The following is a 21,152-nucleotide window of genomic DNA, read 5'->3' on the forward strand; positions in this document are numbered from 1 at the left end:
TGGTGGGAGAGATGCCCGTTCTGATAATCTCACAGAATCCAATTACCTTTCTGCTAAGCGCCTTACCTTCAGTGTGTGAGAGGATTGCTGCATATTACACACAATATGTGCACATATAGTACATACAGATCTATAGGTTTGCTTTATTCATGCAAATATATGCAGTTATGTCTTCAGTGGTTGTGGGAATTATCTCTATTTGGAAACCAACCTGTCATACTGAGATGGCAGGTTCACCGCGGCTCCCTGTAGATGCTCAACCATGTGTAACGCTTGCTTAAGGCAAAAAAGAAGAAGAGGAAGAAAAAAAAGTGGCTTCATGAAATGATTGGTAGGATGAACTGCAGCAATGTGTGTAAGAGACTTAGAATTCCTTACTACCGAAAAGCTGGGCTCAGTGGGAGTGACTGACATTGAAGTTGGGGGCGTGGAGGTCTCAAGCTTAATCTATTATCTGACCTCAGAGGGGAAAACTGGTGTATTTTTTTTGACAATTTTGTGCCTGCTCCACATAATAGAAACCCATATGAGCAGGTAAGGAAAGCCCATCTCCTAATACGATGTATTTGTTTTTCCGAAGCATCCTTCTGCTTCACAATTTGCTTGCTGCAGCCGTAAGGGAGACATTGTTAGTTTTGATTTTTAAACCCGTGTCTGTAAAATGTCTTCAGACCGAGTGCGAGTGAAATGTAGAGACAAAACAAAAGCATCGAGGAGGTACTGCAAAGACGACAGCAGTCAAAATGAGAAGGTCTGCAGGAAGTTAAGGCGAATAAACCAAGATGACAATTTTCTTTGAGAGAAAGGAAACAGTGGGATCAGAAAGATTTCTTTAGCTATATTTTTCAGTTAAGTTCAATCAAAGTGAAAAGTGGTCGTAGAATAGTTTTGTTTCCAAAACAGCCCTTTAAAATATGAATGCTGTATGTTATAAAGCGTTAGGCTGATTCCAGGCTGAGTCATAATCACTGCTGCTTTAACATCAGTTAAAAGTTAAGAAGTTTTACCTAATAGGCAGATATATACGTTGCATAGTGCAATGCAGTTTCTTGAGAATCTCTTTTAAACAAGAGACAGCCAAGCAATAAATTCAATTATACTGAACAAATTTCGAAAATCCAATAAATTTCCATATCAAGCTGCTTTGAGCACTAAGCACAAAGTGCAATTAAACAGCTCTGTCTCTGTAAACAAAGCTAAACTTGTGTGCGCAGCAATATATCTACTGTGATTATTTACCACCCTGAGCACTCAGAAAAAAAATCAATAACATATGCAAACATCAAACCAAACACAGTTTGCAACTCAGCCTTCATAAAACAAATGCAGAGGCCGAAAAAAAGATCCTCTAAAGTACACCGAGACACTTCACAGAGCCACTGATGATAAGAATTATCCGGGGAAGTTTAAGGGTTTTATGGATTCCTTTGCATTTGGGGGCATGGGCGGTTTAAGCTGCAAAATGAAAGTCAGAGTCAAAGTCAGTTCATAATTAAGCTAATACAAAGTGTGTGCATGTGTGTGTAAGCCCACGATTGCCTTGGTCCTTGTGTGTGTGAAGGAGTGAGCGGGAGAGATAGCTCATGCACATCTCCGCTGTCTTGACATTTAAATGGACGCTGCTCAGCACAGGCTTTGAGAAACCAGAGAAAGTAGCCAGTTTTAGCCCTCATATTTGAATTTAAACCCGCATCAATCAGAAGCTTTAATACTGACACTGAATAAAATGACCAAGTAATGTGAATGGGTCACCCATAGTGCCAGAGTAACTGGGAATTAGACTATAAGCCAGCCGCTCTGAAGCGTTTTAGCCTCTCTTTTTTTTGACTCTTAACTCATTGTGTGACTGAGTCTCAGCAATTCACCCGCTGTAAGCCTTCAGGTAACTGGGAAAAGAACTGCAAAATACTAGTATTAAAGTAACTGTTTCACAAGCCTGGCTTGTGTAGCTATGCTACTGCATGGCTGCAACATGATCCTATAGAACAGACTAACAAGTGACAAAGTCTCCCTACAAATGGGTATCATAAGTGCAGGTTGGTTAGCTAATTAGCTAACTAACAGTGTTGATAAATTATGTAAAATTTAAATTGACCTGTTATTAGGTTTTACTATTTCAACTCTGTCAGCTCTTGATTCTATGTCTTCATAGGCTCAGGTAATCAAGCTACTTTATTTATAAATGTGCTTGGTAAGACAGTGTAGACAGATGATGGACATACCTACTGTGACATCATCCATTGGTCTTGTTTAAAAAAGGGTCAGGGCAGAAATACATTTTTTATAGACTTCTATAAGATCTGAAGTCTTTTTTTTTGTTTTGCTTTTTTAGCTCCGCCTATTACCGTCTTCTGAACTTCAGGTAGAATTATGTTTAAGGTTTTTCCCCAACATCAATACAAGTTGTATTGATATTTAAAATGTAAAGCTAATTACTGATGCTAATGTTAATTTAAAGCTAACCATGTTGGAGATTTTTGCTATTTGCAAACTTGTTATTGTTGTGTTTGTTGTGCAAAGACTGGTTAGTCACACCGAATAATGACAGCAGCTGTCTAAACTTTACATTATAGAAGTCAGTCTTTATGGTCTCACCACCCATGTCGATGTGCTAGACAGCCCTCTGCAGAGTGGAGCACTTAGGGAGTGCTGTTGTTACAAAGAGTGTATCACCTCGACTGCTGCTGCTATCTAATTTCTGGACAGTCCCACATTTATGCAGCATTAAAGAAAGCTGTAAACTCTCCTTTTTGCCAGAGTGTCTTTATGTGCTCTGTGAAGCTGTAAGAATAGACCGTTTTAGGTTCAGCTCTCAAATCAATATAGTTTGCTGTTTTCTGTGGGCATAAATATATATGCTTTTGAGTGATAGTGTAAAAATTCAGATCTATCTGCGCCTAGGTGAATTAGGTTGTTTAGAAAGGCAGTCATTCTTCAAAGGCTTTTTCAGAGCTTTGAAAGAAACGTGGAATCCCATATTTCTATGTGAGTTAATTTCTTTTCTCCTTTCCGACCAGCGCACTCTCCTCCCATTTCAGCCGACTTCTAACAATATGCAGCGAAGACTCCAGTTGATACCGGCCTTCAAATATAATCACTTCTCCCTGATGGCTGCCTCCCCGCGCCTCCAAATACAAAATGTGATTTACGTCTCCACGCGTCTTCACAGCCCGCTTCAGCCACATCTGTCTCATTCTCGCTGCACACTTTTAAATGCCAATTTGGGACCCTACTGAACTCGGCTTAAAGTGCAAAGAGCAATTTGTCATGCAGTTCATTGCTCAAGACAAAATGTAGAGAGGCTTTCTATAATCCCGTAGCGTAGGGAGCAGCCAGGGGAAGCACATATGGATTTAAAAAAAATATAAAAAATAGCCAAAGCTCTTGCCCCCCAGAAGATGTTTTGGTCTTCATCTGTCACTGGGGCCACCGGGCATGAAGTGGTTGTCTGGTTTTGATGAATGAGCGAGGGCATTTGTCCTTAAGCTGCTATTCACCAGCTTCTTTGGATGCGGAACATTAAAGACAGACAACTTTTGTCTGGAAGACTCATGTAGCAAAGGATTTGACTCCCAGTCTGATCAGACTGTGCAGTGCTACAATGCATTTTGTAATTTTTGCCTCTCCACCCAACCACAGTGGATTTTTGTCAAACAATCAGGATGTGGCTGAAGTGCACACTGTTAGCTTTAATTCACAGGATGTAACAGAAGTACTGTTTACAGCAGTTGTAGCAATTTTCATACACAGTACCCCGTTTTCATTCCTAAATGTAATACATTTGCTGATGTCACTGATGACTCATCTCTTGGACATCGTAGTGAGACAGTCTCCAGTTGTTGGATAGCGGAGTCCAGAAGAAGCCCGCAGCTTAGGAATAATGCAATGTGATTTGTAAATCACAAAACAGCAAAACAATCATGGTGGACAGTTTAGTTTGGGGTTTTTTGAAATTCTGTCAGGTGCTTATCAGAACATGCCACTTGAATGTGAAATTATTTGTTTCTTCGCTCAGCCTTGAGCAGCTCTAAACACATCAGATGTTGAGTGGAATGAATGACCTCAAGGAAATGTCGCTCAAAATACCAACGAAGGCAATACGAGCTCTGAGATAACGCAAATACAGAACCTGTAGATGTCCTTTAGTCTCGCATGCCGCAGGTAGCTTTGACTGAGCAGAATATATCCTGTGTGTTTGTGGCCCCAGCTGTTGCAGAATTCCTGACCCATCAGATGTCTGCACTCACAGGAACAGAGAAGAGCAAATGACGGTCCCGTCTCCTCTTCCTCTTTCAGAGCTGCTGAGCAAAATGTTACTTGTGTCTGACACCTTTGGGAAATTAATGCCTGTACTGTAAATGGGATTTGGATTAATGCATAATCTATAGACAGCAAGCATGACAATCTCTGCTAATAAATCTTTGCTAATAAAACAGCAAAGAGAAAAAAGTGATTAATTTTCATCAGCTTGTAAGTCCGAAACTTCTGAAGCACATTTGTTTTCAGCTGGTAACACACGAGAAGTCATTTTGGATTTCATGCATCTACAATTAGCTCTAAATCCCTACACAAATTGGCTTTTATTCCCAGATAGGTAGCGATACCATCATGCCTCTATATCTCAGATGAGACGGTGTAATGGACCCGTCTCTCCGATGCGACACTGAATTAACCTCTTGCATACCTTAAGTTCACCTAGAGATAAGATTGCTATTACTGGAGGTTCTCTCTGTATATTACCCCCATGTACTATCTCTTTCTCTCCCTGTTGCCTGTCTTTCTAACATATCCCTCTTCCTTTCCAGTTCAATTAACAGTAATAGAGCTTGGGCGTATTGCTTTTTGTCCGTTCATCCTCACAGCTTATTGCCTGCTTCATCTAACACCATACTATGGTGAGATTGAGTTAAGGCCCAGTGATATCAGAGGTGCTGTGTCAAGGTGATTCCATGTGAAAAAACACCCGCGTGAGCACTCTGGCCTCCAACTGGTAACGGTCTGCGAGAGGTGCTTCATATCTGACACGTCTCTTTAATCAACTTCAGTGCCTTTAGGCAAAACAGAGGTCCAAGCAGACAAATTGAGGCTATTGGTTACATTGGAAAGCTGGATGGAGATGTATTTTGGTACCTCGGAGAGAAAAAGAAATGGCTCAGGTGGTCTAAGGGCGCAGGTCTTCTTTCAGAGAATACAGACCTCATGCATGGCTTCTCTTAACCTTGAGATGTTTCCTGGGGCAAACAGGTTTGAGTTAACATTTCCTGTCAGTATTCAGTTGTGAGAAAACTCAGTGTTGGTATCTCTGTAGGCCTACGTGCTGTGTGTGCTAATCTGAGCCAGAGGAAAATTTTCAGTCTTTGTCTTTTTATTTTTTTTTCTTCACCCCCTCTTCCTTTTGACATCAGGGGATTTTGATTAACGAAATCTCTTGCCATGTTTTTACAATATGTTTGGATTCAACCACTGTTTGCGGTTTCAAAGGCTTATTAAATTTTATTGCCTTGATTGAGATGTAGGTGTACATTTCCCAGCTACTTCAGTTTTATTATTAGTTATATTTTGATCGCTCTTTGTAGGTATAAGTGATTCATGATGGTGCAATTATGTTTAAACGAGAGAGGGAATAATGTCAGGATGGAAATTATTTAAACCAAGTCAGTTGTGTGTTGAATTTCGACTTGAAAATCAAAAACTCCGAAAAAATACACAACTCTGTGTGGACATGAACAACCCCTGATATTTTAAGAAGTGAACACACTCTATGCGTGTGGCATTTATTAGACACTTTGCAGCTGTTTACCAAGGCTACAATGGTACTGAAAAAATGTATTTTGTTTGGATCCTAACACTCCTAATTATTTCTACCCGCCAACAATGGAGGAAAGTGTGAGCGAGTTTTATCGATTGAGTGGTTAACACCCAATCGATAAAACTTCAGCAATCACAAGGTATTCCTAAGATTGGTTTGTTATTTTTGTTCCTTCCTTATGGAGCCAGGACAGTACTACATTGTTCTTAATCGAGTGAGGAGCTGGTTTTTGAAGCTACTTTGGGCACACTGCGTTTATCAGATAACTGAAGCTTAACGCGGCTTTGCAGGATACCCTTTCTTCTTTTTTTCACTGGGTTAAACCCTCTTACATTTAGCCCTTTTGGCCTCCCTAATCACTCATTACACAAGCTCAGGATGAAAGCCAGGCACAAACAAGTAACGAAACAAACTAACAAAAATCTGCTCGTGTGTGGTCCAAAAAACAAATTGTCATCCCCTTTGCTTGGTTCAGGAAATGACTTTGGTGATCTGGACAATTTTAATCGATCTGGATGCTGAAGTAATCACCGCCTTAGACCACACTCAAAGCCTGTCTATTTCGATCCCCATGAAGCCATTGCCTGTTTATTTAATCTGTTAAGCTATCTGCTTTTGACATAATGCTTGCAGTTTTATTATTCAAGTGTTTTTTTTTATTCTTTAGTAGCACTGATCACCTGTTTTAATAAGATTCTCTGCAGGAAAACTACAACTTTGCATCTGCATAGATTTTGTTTAAACTAACACAAAACAAAGCACACTGATGTTTAACTCAAAACGGAAATCAATGAACTAAAGTGGGATAAAGCATTCTTGCATGTTGTTCTTGTTTGAGAGAGCTTAACAAATGGAGAAAAAATGTAATTACACTGAAGTGAGCGCTGATGAGATTTTGAAAGTGGAACTTCACCGCTGTAATTTTTGGTCCAAAAAGAAACAAGGATGAAATGTGTAAAATAGTGGATTTGTCTTTGTTAAACATAGGTTTGACTATAGAACAGTGTCTGAATGTGTTTGATTCCTATCAGCACAGTGTATAGGACAATGTTTGCATTATTATTATTATTATTATTATTATTATTATAAATGGGTAAGAGTAAGAGATGACCAGGTTAAACCAGCATATTCAGCCACAATTCATACATATCAGAATGACTGTGAATGAATATGAATATCTGCTTCTAAGCTATAATTTTACAGCAACTATTAAGCAGAATATTCAAGGGATGATATTACAGCTTTTGGACATCTTAGAGAAAATGGATTGTGACAAAGGCGTCTGGATGGAGTTAATTTTATTGCTTGACTGATTATAGCATGATTTTGGCTGTTATCATCAACTCTGTCTGACTCATGTCATAGCTGGGGCCCAACACAATTGTCAGCAGCCCGAGATTGTCTGCTAATATTAGTTATTTCTCAATCTATCATCTGCAAAGGCCCATGAATTAAAATAAAAAAGTGCAGAAGAAATGGGAGAAACACCCTTCAGACATGTTAGGAGTGTTGATTTTGCATAGTTTGTCCATCAGAGGGCACTCTGCAACATGTGTTTGGAGTGCGGCAAACAACAATCAGCTAATCCGAGCTGTGGAGTAGAGCAAATAAAATAAATGGCTAATGGTGTCAGAGAAATATCGGAATATTGGATTTTTGTCTCCAAAATCCTTTATCAGCCGGGCTCTAGTCAGAGCTGTGTAGTCTGCTTATGCAAGCTAACATCACAGGCTAACTAGGCTTGCCATGTAACCCTTTTAATGTCCATCAACACAGACACTGCTTTTCAGTGATAATTTCTGAGAATATGCAGACAATATAAAGAAAGTATTCAACCAAATGTTTAAATTAAAATCTGAATGTGAAAACATATCTAGATTAAAGCCAGTTAAATATAAGTGGGGATGGCTTATGTTTATAGTCACCCACGTCCCATTAACATCAAGGAGCCTATATGCTTTGATCGAAATCATAAGAGTTTATAAAGCCATGAAAACGTGATCCTAGATGATCCGATGATTCCCAGTGAAATATATAAAAAAATAAAAATTGTATCTTCTTTATGACCAGATTCATCTTGGCTGGACAATATTTCCTGTGACAACCACAGAATCACCTTGGTAACATCATCCTTGAGAGCCACAGAAAAACCCACAACTTGTTCACGAAGCAAATATATCCGGAATACAACGCTGTGACCCTGAGAGACACACAAACACACCGTCATCAAAGGCTCACAAACAGAAAGACACACCAGGACGCCTGATGCAGACAAGGTGTCTTAGTAGTTACAAACAATGTGAGACATCCCAAGACTGTGATGGAACTTCTCTCAGCAGGATATGTATTCTAATGTAGCTCTTTCTGCCTTGATTCCTCACTGTCTCTTCTGCATACAGTAATGTTTGCCTACCTTGCTGCATTTTACCCGCCGTCTAAAAGTTCATCTCCACTCTGTGTTTGCTGTGCTGGCCTCTGACCGCTACTAATTATAAGAGCAGCAGCAGGCAGATCTGGCAGTGGCCTTTTAAACCCACCTACAGTACTATATGCTAAGCAGTTATAGGTTAAAGGAAAGGTCTACTCAAAAAGAATATTGCAGCCACACAAAGTGACTATTCCTCTGCTCTTTTGGCAGTAATTCTAAAAGAGGTCACACCAGAAAAAAATTCACTTCCTCTCCTGTGCACAACCATCAACCATCTCCTTTAGTGCTAAATATGAAGATTTTTAGCACAGCATGGTGCTGAAATATGAGCCACACAAGCAGGAATCCATATCCATTATCATGGCATGCATGCTTTTCATTTGCAGTGTGGCGTGGCTGAAACCATATTGATTTCCCAGTTTTGAATGTAGTGCAGAAGCCTGTTTATTTTTGCTATACTCAAATTTAGCATCATCGAGGCCTCACTCGAACATTGCCAATCACCATGAGTCATGTGGTGATTAGCATCACTGTTGCTGCTGCACCGTACAACCACTGAACCGTGGAATCAGCCAGTTTAGCGTCTTTTGAAGGAGATGTGTACTACATCATTTTTCTAAAGTACAAAGAGCACGTGATTCCTTTAGCTGAAGCTTGGGCTTCTTACATAACTCGTAGATTTAAGCTGTGCCTTCTAGACTTAACATAAAAACACTTCTTTGAAATTGAATGAAGAGCTTGCTACAGGATTACAGTTTAAACAGTATTATACTTTACAGTTGCTATATATGAGTTCACTGTTTTAAATGTAGGACTGAGCAAAAAAAACAAAAAAAAAACCAAGAATCATTTGTGATGATGCTTAAGCTACTTAACACTTTCACATATTTAACTTTTAATGATTAAGCCTCGTTTAATGTAGGAGATCCTGCCTTTCTAAAGTGTACTGTACAGGCCACATAAACATATATGTTAAGCCTTTAACGATAATGCACCTCCAAACACAAACACACAGATGATCTTTTGCGGCAAAAGGAAATGTCAGTCTCATGGGGAAAGTCTGGACGCAAATGAAAAAGCCTCTCTCTTTGAACTGTTCATCTGTGTAGGAATTGTAACAACCCTGCCACTCTGCTGCCTTCCTGCCTAAAGGCTTATCATCAGACACTACAACAAATTAATTTTTATGCTCTTGGACACTGATGAAATTTTGTGTTTTCCCTCTAAGCCTTTGGAGGCACGTAGACACTGGCACACCCGTCCCCTTTGTCCTCTGCAAAAAAAACTTAATAATGCCATACTCTACTGTACTTTATCTTCCACTCCCTATTTTCGGTGACTGATGAATCTCCCCCTCGTGTCCTCTAGTGTGCAGACAAGACTTTGAGTGACACAATCGTAAAGCAGTCAAGTGAACACGCCCCCTGTGAATGCCCTTCTAGGAGTTTGGTCGTATTTCCCTGCAGTCGTGCTTATCGGAGAGCGTGAAAAGGCTTAAAATCCACCATGCTCGATCTGTGTTTCAAACGCTGTCCGTGCTGATAGAAATTAAGATGCAACATGGAAAAATACAACTCATGTTGGAATATTGGTGTGTAAGGTCAAGCCCCAGGGAGTGGGACAAACAAGTATTTAGCTTCTTTTGAACCTTACAAAGTATCTCACGCGTGACCACAATTATATGAAATAGTTTGTCTCTGGACTCAATGTTTCTAATTCACCGCCTTAAACACGCTCAGCATTTAGCTCCTGGAAAGGCACTCACAGGTGCCCGGCCCAGCCGTTTTTATCCTCCCCTAGTTGTCTTGTTGAAACATAAAGCTTTAATTGGTCAACCTCAGTAGTTGGAATATCTATCACTGGCCAATGAGCCAAAACTGCAGCAGCTACAGAAAATAGTTCCCATGCTGATGGTTGTTCACACTTGTAAACTGCTGTTAGGCTTTGTCACCATCTAAAGTAGAAGATTCTCTGCCATCTGCTAATTCTAGGTGGCCTGTTACAATGCCATTTTCTTGTCTGTTTTTGAAAAAAGGTTTCCTTAACAGTGGTTGTTTAGCAGTAAGTATCTAGCTTGTCAGATCTCATCGTGAGTGTTTGAATTGACCACAATAACCCTTATTGCAGTGCTGGGTATAAAGCAGCTCCGTGCAGTGGAAGAGAACACAGCTCTCTTCTCAGCTGAAACCGGAGCTTGGTTTCTTTCACCGATCCTTTGAATATGAGCGTGTCAATAGAGTCATTGCACATGGCTGCATATGCCCCTCTGGCATGATTCCACCTCGGCTGAATCGATTCAGGCTCTGTTTATCTCATTAGCTTGTAGCGCGTAATCAATCACACAAGGGCATTCGTTTCGGGCCTCCAACCCACTGCATATTATAACTCGACTCCTTCCATCAGTGTGAACATTGTTCTGTTCAGTTGCGCCTACCAATAATGCTAAACTGAGCAGCTTGTAGCCACGCACAGCCTATTGGCATTCATTCAAATTACAGAATTTGTGTCTATGGAAGTAAAAAACAAAGGACATGCATACACACAGACTCACTTTAACTGATAAGGTGCTCGCTGCAGGTGCATTTGTGTTGCTGCAATGATGAGCTTTCATGTTGCCTAGTGTTGTTTTCATTCAATAACAAAGACACTGAGCTAAAATTAAATTTGCTATGCTTAATGAGAGCACATTATACCACAGTTTACTGCTAATTTAACATATATGAATAGTAGAAACAGACATTCCCATATAGATTTGTGTACATAAATCGTATCAGGAGAACAGATGCGAGATTACTGGACACCACATAGCTGAGGCGGGTTCCAGCTGGGCTCCGCCTGAGGCCGGGCATCAAGTTCCACGTTTGAAAATGTTCACACAGCCACTTTGATCAGCGCGCAGCATTTTGGACACACCGCACGTTCACACGGGTGCGTCATCAGGCAGCACAAACAATTATTACGCTGTCAGAGATACCTAGATGGCATTTAATGCAACTACCACTTTATCTACACAGTAACAATTTACAGAAAGCTTGTCTAGCATTCTTTTGCTCCATTCCCCCTGTACTTTTGCAAAGATGAGGTAGACATGAATAAGATATTTCTCAGAGTCTCTCACGGGAACAAAAAGGACTACAGTGCTGATTCATTCTCATTGAGATCCTCTCAAACTGCGCTGGAATCTAAAGAGGAAACAGTATAATAGGTCCCTCAGTGCACTGCTCTATTGATCTGTTAAGAACACAACTGGATAAGTCAATCAGAAATCACCTGCCTTACAGGGAGACGGCTAAACTTGACGTAGATGACAGTGTGTTCCACCCTGCAATGCATTACTCTCAGGTCAGGTCAGTGACAAAGATGCATTAGGATGTGTTTATTTTTCAATAGACCCTCATTTTCTACTGAAAATTGTAACAATCCATATATGACATTAATTCCAGCTACCCTTTCAGTCCACTTTTTTCACATTGTCTGTGATTATAATGTCTCAAAGCCCAGCTACTTTTAGTGATCATCCAAAAGCAGCATGAAAATGCGTTATAAGTGGTTCCCATAGTTATATTACAGATTGTGCCTTTTAAATGCTGACCTTACAGTAAAATGAACATCAAGGCCATGCTATGAAGTGCCATGAATGCCCATGCTGAAATAAAGTGCAAATTGTGCACCATGACTGCACAAGTCATTGCTCAGTTTCTGCTCTAGTAATTTCTGGATATGTTTTAAGTGATAATGATAATATTCATGGCCATCATATCTGCAGTCAGATGGTACGGACAAGCTCTGTAGCTGTAGCCTAAGGGGCACCACGCAGCAGCCCTCAGGACTGCAAATAAAAACTACAACTTAGTTAGCATTAAGTACAGAGAAATTAGACTCGGCATCTGTCGACGTTCTCCATGTTCTGAAATATAGACCTTGAAAGCCTGCTGTCGTTGAAGTCCACGCGTTTCATAATGTGCCAGTCTTCTTTGGCAGAGAGACTTAACACTTATGAAATGATTATGGAAATGATTACAAGCATGAACAGTTTAAGCTCTTTATTTTGTATCTGTATTTCACAGTTTGTTCACGGTAATTAACTCTTATAGCTGAGAAGCTTAGCAAATTAACGCCGGTCAGACTTGCTGCTCCCTGCTCTTATTAAGCTCAAAAATTGAAGCCCAGAGCAGAGAAGGTGATAAATGAAAAGACGCTCCAACGGGTCAGCTCGTCCTTTTCAAATTTTGACTTTAACTTGATCGTAACAATTAGTCGCAAAAAGCACGTCACCTCAAAGCGGGCCTCTCATCCACAGATGCCAAAAGCAACAACAGAGACGATATTTCATACGCAAAGTAAACTTACTAAAGTGGTTCAAACCCACATTTTAATAGTATATCAGCGGCAGCGGGGACACTTTGCATTGATTGCCAGTGGGATGTAATTGGCACCCACTGCACATGAAATGCCACGCAGTCACGTCAACTAGAACAATAACAACAGGCTAGTTGAGGCCTGTCATGTCTCACTCCTCGTTATGCATAAGGCAGTGTTTTTTTGGAACATGAAATCCTTCTTCCTCTCACTCATGTCACCCCGACTTCTTAAAGTGGGCATATTTTCAATTAGTTCCTCTAAAGGTCCATCATAACAAACCTAATTTAACAGTGAAATCAAAAACGATGAATTTAATCACTTTTGGTCCATCTTGCTTGATATTGCTGGTCTTCATATGTAAATTTCTCACACACGGAAGAAACATTCATTAATATTTAATCTAGAGCAATTCCCGGTTGTAAAGGAGTGTTTATCCGTCTCACTAAGTCAAAACAGTCACAACTGCTGCATACATTAGCTCGAGTAACTCTGAATAGGAAAACCAGACAGGCCTCACTGTGCCAATCCTATTTCATACTGTGTGACGAGGATGATTGCGCCATGGCAGAAAATGAGTTCAGCACATCCAGCACTGGTGGATAAAATGAAAAAAAAAAAAGATAAAAAATACAAAAAACACAAGAATGTCATGGTTTTAAATAGTGTTTTCATGGGATAGATTAGTAAATCCGATTGGTCTCAGATCTAGAAAATCATTTAGAAAATTGACGCACTAATAGCCTGGCATTTCTTCTTATTTCACACTAAGGTGGTTTTTGCAAAGGTCCACAACTGCAGCTTACACTGTGAACTGTGACAGAGAGACAGAATCTCATGCACGCCCTCAAAGGGTCAGTCAGTTTATTATGAACTGCAGTAGTGAGGCTGGCATTGTTCTCACCTTGTAAGTCTGTCTGTGTGTGTCATTGCAAAATGTGGTCCTGGAGACCAGCTCCATGTACTGTGGCAGGAACTGTAGCTCTGCTTTGGCAGGTGTTAATATGGCCGCCTTCTGTGAACAGAATCTGCAGGGGTGTAGTTTAAGGAAAGTATTTGCCAATCACAACAGCGTGACTCAAAGATTTATTTTATTTTATTTTTTACTTAGTGAATATTAAGTGTTTATATTTTCAAGCCCAATTCCAAAAACGTTGGTATGGAAGTGACAATAGATTGAGATTTGCAAATCTCATAAAGCCTATATTTCACTTAAAATGAAACTCATAAAACATATTAAATGTTTAAGCTGAGAGAATTTATTTTGTTGAGAAAACGATAAGGCCATTTTTAAGTTTGATGTCTCAAAAAGGTTGCGACAGGGACCAAAAAATGTCTGTAAAAATAGGTGGTGTAGCTTATTAGTTTAACTGGCAACATGTCAAGTCAGTTGAATTCACTTTTATTTACATAGCACCAAATAGTCACATAGCAACAATAGTCACTCGAAGGTGCATTATGTTGTAAGGTAAAGAGCCCACAGTGATGGTAAGAAAGCCTCAGCAATCAGACGACCAAATATGGGCAAGTACCTGGCAACAGTGGGAAGGAAAAACACCCTTCTAACAGGAAGAAACCTTTAGTAGAACCAGGCTCAGAGACAGGCAACCATCTGCTGCGACTGGTCTCAGGTGAGTCAATAACATGATAGAGAAACACAGTCTCTGTCTGTCAAACATCCAGTTTCTTAATAACATTATGAATGGAGCTCAGCACAAATGAGATGCAGCCTACTGATGAATTCTCACGTCTAGCACCATCGTTAATTCTAACAATGATTTCTCAAAACACATCAAGGACCTGCTTACCAAAGAGCAATTTATTTATTTTTTGTCGAGTGCATAGCATCTCAATATTTACACAATGCACCACGAAAGAGATGCTAGTCTTGGCTCCTGTATAGCTGGTAACAAAGGTGAGATATCAGGAGTTATTCTGGATGAAGCTGAACACCTTCAAAGATCACAGATCTGGCCACAGATGGGAACACAGACTGAGTATAGAATCCACCTACAACAAAAACAAGAATAACCAAAGTTGCTGATTTGTTGAAAACAAACTGTTTTTGCATTACAAAGTAAAGATCAGTGGAAAACTCAGAGAATCAGAGAAAAACCTCCATCAAAATGTCAGTTTACCTGCAAGGCGTGTTTAACAATGTAACATGTAAGAGGTCAAAATACATCCTAATCAGCTTAGAAAGATGCCTTTTCTTTTTTGGTGTAAGCCCGCTTTGAGGTGAGCAGTTAATCAGGGTTAAGCAGAAAGCAAATTAGTCTATGCCATGTCTCAGCTGTCAGCTTTACTCATATTATTACCCATCCATTATGTCAATTAGAAGTTTTATGCTGAATAGACGTCGTTCTATAAATACCAATATTGATTATATGAAGCACATTCTTTATTCATACTGCTTCTGAGAAATAGCACAATCTCTTTTTCATGGGTAGACCACTTTTTTTCATTGCATTGCATTTGTTGGCTGCAGCTGGCTGAGGTTCATAAATGTGTCCATGTGTTCACTGCAATAATCTCTCAGCATGTTCAAAAGGTGATCCTTTCCCCCTGGAGAGGTGGACGGATGCTTATTGCAGTTAAAGCTGAGGGATTTACGTCAAAGCCTCTAGAATTTTCTCGAGAGGGTAATTGAGAGAGCTCGTTTGTGCCTGGGAATATGTTATTGTGCTGTGTGCTCGCCATCACTGTTGCTTAATTTGTAAGTATAAACAGCTGCAACCACAAGTAGGAGCTGGATTTTTATCAGGCGAATAAAGAAAAAAACAACAACAACAAAGAAACAAACGCACAAAAAAAGGCAAAGAAGACTCAGTCAGACATTTATATTTGGTGTTGATAGCTGTGAACAGACTCCTTACTAAAAAAAACACAAAAAACATCAGGAATGATCTCCAAGTTGTTATGTGTGTGTGTGTTTGTGTGATGCCTGCGTAGACCCTCGGAAATACTCCATTCTAACCAGCACCAACAGACCTCGCCCACAGTGATCACCAGCACTGTCAGGTCACATTATCATTGTGTGGACATGTTCGTGATAAGGGAAAACCCCTGTCATCATGTGAAATGATCATCTCAGCCCCCCCTGATCTCAGACACCTACTATTAAGGCAGGGAACTATACTATAGCCTCACAGCTGGCTTCATGCAAAAGCTCCCACCTCTGGGCCGAACGCTCCCCGCGATACTCGAGCTGTGCCATCTCCACCACGCTGATTATAGGTTAAGCTCATTTTGCCATGAAGGACACAAAGAGGCTCTCCCTCCTCGCTTATGCACCCAATGAAAGTATATTAAGATGGGTTGAGACAGAGAAGAAAAGGGATAAAAAAAAAAAAAGTGTTTTCCACCCTATACTTGGTCACTATTTAGCAGAATAGGATTCGACAATAGGGGGAGGGAAAGCTTTATTGTTTGTGCTTGCAGATATTGTAGACTGTGTGCGGCTTTGTGTGCCTGTGCATAGAGTATGCGACTGCACATACGATATGCCTCCGGTAGCATCTCTGCTCCTAATCTACAGCATGCCCGATGAATGTGAACACAACTGATACCACACTGCCAGCTGTCTCTAATAGCTTCTCTCCCTTCTTTTTTTTTTTCTAAAACAGCAGAACTTCCCCCAGGGACTATGGTTAGCCACAAATACACATAATGAGATTATACAAGAACAAAATAATTAAGAAAAAGGGTAAACTTATTTGAATCGTGCAGCATTACTGATTAAACTGGTAAACAGCATTACAAGCCAAAGCAGCAAATCCCCGTTGCTCATTTGATTAATGATCAGACCAACTTGTTCAGCGTATGCGAAATAAACACGTTAGCTGAAGCTGGTAAAATGTCACATTTCTTTCTTTCTTTTTTTTTTCGTTGAAAAATTTGAATTCATTTCCCCGCAGCAATACGGCAAGAAGAGAAACATACTTGTGTAGTTTATTGAACTGACACATTGATTTTCTTTTGTTGGTTTAAAATGAAAAAGAAGAAGAAGAAAAAAAAACAGATTTATTTTCATTTGACATTGATTTAGTGAACGAGGCATCTAGTGGCGGGATGCATTTATAACGCAAGAACATGGCAGCAGCAACAAAAAGAACAACCAAAGCTGAGGGTCTCCTCCCTTGGCCTGAGGAATAGTGATGTATTTGACAGGATGCAATGGTTTCCACCTGACAAATTATGGTATCTAATATATTTTTTCCCCTTTTTTTTGTTCATAACTGCAATTTAAAAGTAAGAAGTAAGAAGCTATGAAGCAATAACCTTTCAGGAGATTTAAACACTTGTTAAAAAATGCTAAAACTTGCTCAGAAAAACAAAAAACAAGAAGAACTTAATCTAGTCCCCCTCCAGGCACTCTTTTCCTTTGACTTTAATGCACTTGATTATGAGCGTCATCGCTCGCTACTTTCAAGATCCCAACCTCTTCTTATAATCTTTGCTTTTCAAACCCAATTTTCCCATTGAAGTGAGTGTTGGTATCCTACACAGTGATTATATTTGGCATCGTCCCTGAAATAGCTGTAACAAGTCAGGATGAATTCAACAGCTACAGCCATTTGGAGGAGTGGAGCATCTAATTATTTGGTGTTGCTGGTCACTCCAAGCTACTCTGGTGTACCGCGGGCAAACAACTGCTGTCCCTGGAGGGAGAAAAGCTGCTGGAGAGAAGGCAGAGAGCCTCTGCCAACGTGAGTCTGTAGAGCACCGTTTATTCTAATTCCTCTGCAGGACATTAATGAGCCAGGATAGTGGCTGTCTTAATGGGCAGCCAGACAGATTTTAAGTGCCCCGTGGAGTGTAATCCGCTGAGGTACAACAACACTGCTGCAAGGCCCAGCAGATTGTTTTTAGTTGTCATTTTGCTTTTACTTCGCTTCTATGCTTGTTCATTACAAAGGGCATGTTTTTTAGCCCGCCCTCCCCACCTACTGCCTTGGGCCATATTCAGACCGTGCCATCATTTGTTTTCATACAATTAAAAGTTCAGCTTTTGACACTGTTGCCCAGACTGAGCTTTTACATACAGTGCTAAGAAACAAATATTTATATAACAAAGAACCTTGAATCAAGTCTAAATCTCATCTGTCTTCCATTCATCCTTACCCAGCTTTCTCACCATGAACACTTAGAGACAGGGGTGGAAGATAAAGATGGGTTTTTAAAAAAAAAAAATCAACACACTCTCTGTTCCTGGTGCAAAATAATGTTTTAATAAAGTGGATAATTGGTGTTGATGCAGGGGGGCACAAAATGAATGAAAGGAATTAACAGGTGTTTTTCATAAAAAATAGGCAGAAAGTCAGTTTCTTCTTCACCATTCATAAGTAATAAACATCGCTTTCTGGTGTAATACTAGTACTTTGAGGCAGTTTCATTTTTCAATGTAAATGTGAAATACAGGCACACATTTTGGTGTTGTATTTGCTCACGACAGTGTGTGATATTTGCAAGCAGAGGTGACAAAGCCTTCTGGCAAACAGTCTGATTTTTTTCATCTATTTTATTTTCATGATCATTGAGATTTATGGGGAACAGTATACTACTCTGTACAGACACATACTGGCTGCTTTAGACTTTGTTAAGCCATATACACTGTCCTTTGTGATAAAGACAATGTACTGTCACGTACTGCTTTACCCCTCCGTTGCCCAAGGCTGGGCAGCTCCATGACTGAATCTTCAGAGGAGCTTGGTTACCTTCAAAGAGAAACCTACAACACACTCCCAACAGACATCAAACATAAATGAAAGTTGTCCAGCTCCAAAACCTTTATCTGCAAGCTCTCAGTGTAGGTAGACTTGCTTGGCATCCACCCACGTGGTGCTCTCTGTTTCTGAACCTCCGCGGTTTCGTCTCAATAGCTCTCAAAACATTTGTTCAAAGTCTAATCCCTCCGTCTTGTCAGGTTTCATACATATTATTACGCCGCGCAATGAGGTGTGAAATGCTGCTGAGCTGCTGCTGATGAACATGTGTATTCCACATGGACATTCAACACCTGCACCTCTTTAAGATTGTGGATAGTGGCGCTATAGTGTATTATATGTTAATTATAGTGACTTTTATTCTGAAGTCCTCACTGTTTAAAAAAAATCTGCTGCCGCTTTACATTAAAGCAGTGCTGTTAAAAATGTGATAATATGCTGCTGTAATCATTTGCTAATGTCTGCATGGAAATGTTTGTACGCACCATTTACGCACAGATTTGTGCATACGCACTGTTAGTAAATGAGGGCCATTGTGTGGAGACGGCTAAGTTTGGTGATATGGATTTCAAAACCTTTGTTTCTGAGCTCCTGACATTTATTTCTGAACATTTCAAGGTTTATTATCCAGTGAAAAGGTTTACTAATAAAGAAATTTGAGTGTTTACATTACCAATTAGCACTCTACATAGAAGGTTTTACAACCTTCTGGAAGACGGTGAGAAAAAGAGGCTTTCAGGCCATTCTATTACTGCTATAAAAGAAACTGGATAGTCAGGGAAAATATTGAAATTTTGGCTTTATAGCGTCGCAGAACAAAAATAATTTTGATTTATATGTAATTGTGGTAAAAGGTTTTTATAAAAAAATAGGAAATAAATCCAGAGGAGTAGATTTGTAAAACCTATCTGACTCTGTTCTGCTCTGTCCTGTAAACCATGAGCTATGGTGGCAGGTGGAAGGTGGCGGTGTTTGTGTTTATTTCTGGCCTCTGAGCGCTTTGTGTATTGTGTGGCCAAAGAGGGGGCAACCTTGAACACAGACCGAAATGACAAGCCGTCCGCTTCCATAAATGAGATACGGATGCTATTTGCTGACATTGCCAGACTGAGCTGAGACTTCATATATACACAGTCAGGGAGATGTGCGCTACACGAGCATCCCGACACCCGTGTGAGAAACAGCTGGGAGCAAATATGCACAGGTTCACTGCATGTGAGCATTAGCCCACCGTACTGTACAAAATGGAAAGAGAGGCACCAGGTGTTGCTGCAGTCATGTATGCAGACAGTGACACAGATTAAGTGGAGAAACAGAGCTATACACTTGCCTATATTTCCGTGTTGTAACTGTATGTCTAAGCATGGCTAATAGAAACACTGTCCTTTGAGCGACCACAGCTTTGGGTTCATTTCTCATTTAATGTTGCAAATGCACATAAATACACCACTTAGCTGAAAAAAAGACTATAAAAATTACTCCACCAAATCAGACAGGGAGCAAAGTGTAACAACTTATTTTGGACTGTTTATTTCTTCGAATCTGTCACTTTTTTGTTTTTTGTTTTTAATATGAGCCTGAGAGAAAGCATATTTGCCCAATATGAATGAATTCATGATGGGTGTGAGGATGCCGTGAATGTACCAGTCAGAACTTCCAGGGACAGACAACTTGATGTGTCTTGACACATGACTAAGGACTCAGGACTACAGCCCAGACCTCCAGACCTGTAACCACATGGCGCAAGATTTTCCACTTCTGTTAGTAGGCTAAGAACTCCCAGCTAACCTGCAGCAAACACATGTAAGTAAGCACTGAACCCTGCAATATTGATATTACCAATACACACTCCAAATTTGCACTCTCTTTCCCTCTTCCCCATGATGGAGCACTATTTTCTGCACCTTTCAAATTATGTACACACACAAACATCTAATAATCACAATCATCACCCAAACCCACAATATATAATGACAGCATACATACAGTACAGTTATTCTCTGCATGCACATGTTTGTCGAGCACCTGTGCTGGCCGAGAGAGCAAGTGTTACATCTTTTCTCAAAGAGCTGGGAGTTTCCTGGCTGGGTGTCACAAAAAAGAACATACAGCCTAGTTAACTCAAGCTTCCCTTTTCTCAAGCCAATGCTCTTTTTTTGTTCAGTGGTGTGGACAAGTTGTTATTTTCTGTCTAGAAGGGAGTGTATAGCTCCCCAGGGTAACAAGTGAAAGTGCTTGGACTTTGCTTTTTTGAAAACAGCATCTTGTTCCATTACCAACTCTTCTTTTATACTCTTCATGGGGGATGTATATTGTTCACTAGACCTTTTAATATCTATATCTATCTATATCTATCTATCTATCTATCTATCTATATATATATATATATATATATATATATATATATATACACAGTAAATTTATGTTTCCATTTGCCAGCTGACTCTAAATTCCAGTCAGACCGTGTGTGGCGGCACTTCTGGTTGAGAGAAAATCTCTCCTTGCCCTTCTGCTCTTTCAGCACTCAAATGCTCATCATGAGGATTATCAGCAATTCCTTTCATCAGGGCGACCGAGACTCTTCTCCTGAGAGAGAAAGCCTGCTCAAACTGCCTCTCTGCGGCATGCAACACGAATAGATTCTCCCTCTCACTTCCAGCGTGCCGCTGTTCACGGCGACCCAGGGACAAAGATGGCAATCTCCCTACTGCTGTTCCAGACCTGATCGGCATGGAAATGGGTTTATCTCTGTCAAGCTTCTACGTGCATGCTTTCAAGTGCCTCTCAGATGTATATCTGACCATGACAGCCAATCGGGCGCACAGAAAAC

The 21,152-nt window shown here is 40.2% G+C and overlaps 1 protein-coding gene across 4 annotated transcripts in view; it reads right to left on the bottom strand.

Annotated features, from left to right (window-relative positions):
• LOC101487321 (galactosylgalactosylxylosylprotein 3-beta-glucuronosyltransferase 1) overlaps positions 1-21,152 on the bottom strand; it is an 89,078-nt gene that overhangs the window by 67,286 nt on the left and 640 nt on the right. The gene's annotated exons all lie outside the window — the stretch shown is intronic.

Source organism: Maylandia zebra, linkage group LG14, assembly GCF_041146795.1.
Source record: "Maylandia zebra isolate NMK-2024a linkage group LG14, Mzebra_GT3a, whole genome shotgun sequence".
Lineage (NCBI taxonomy): Eukaryota > Metazoa > Chordata > Actinopteri > Cichliformes > Cichlidae > Maylandia > Maylandia zebra.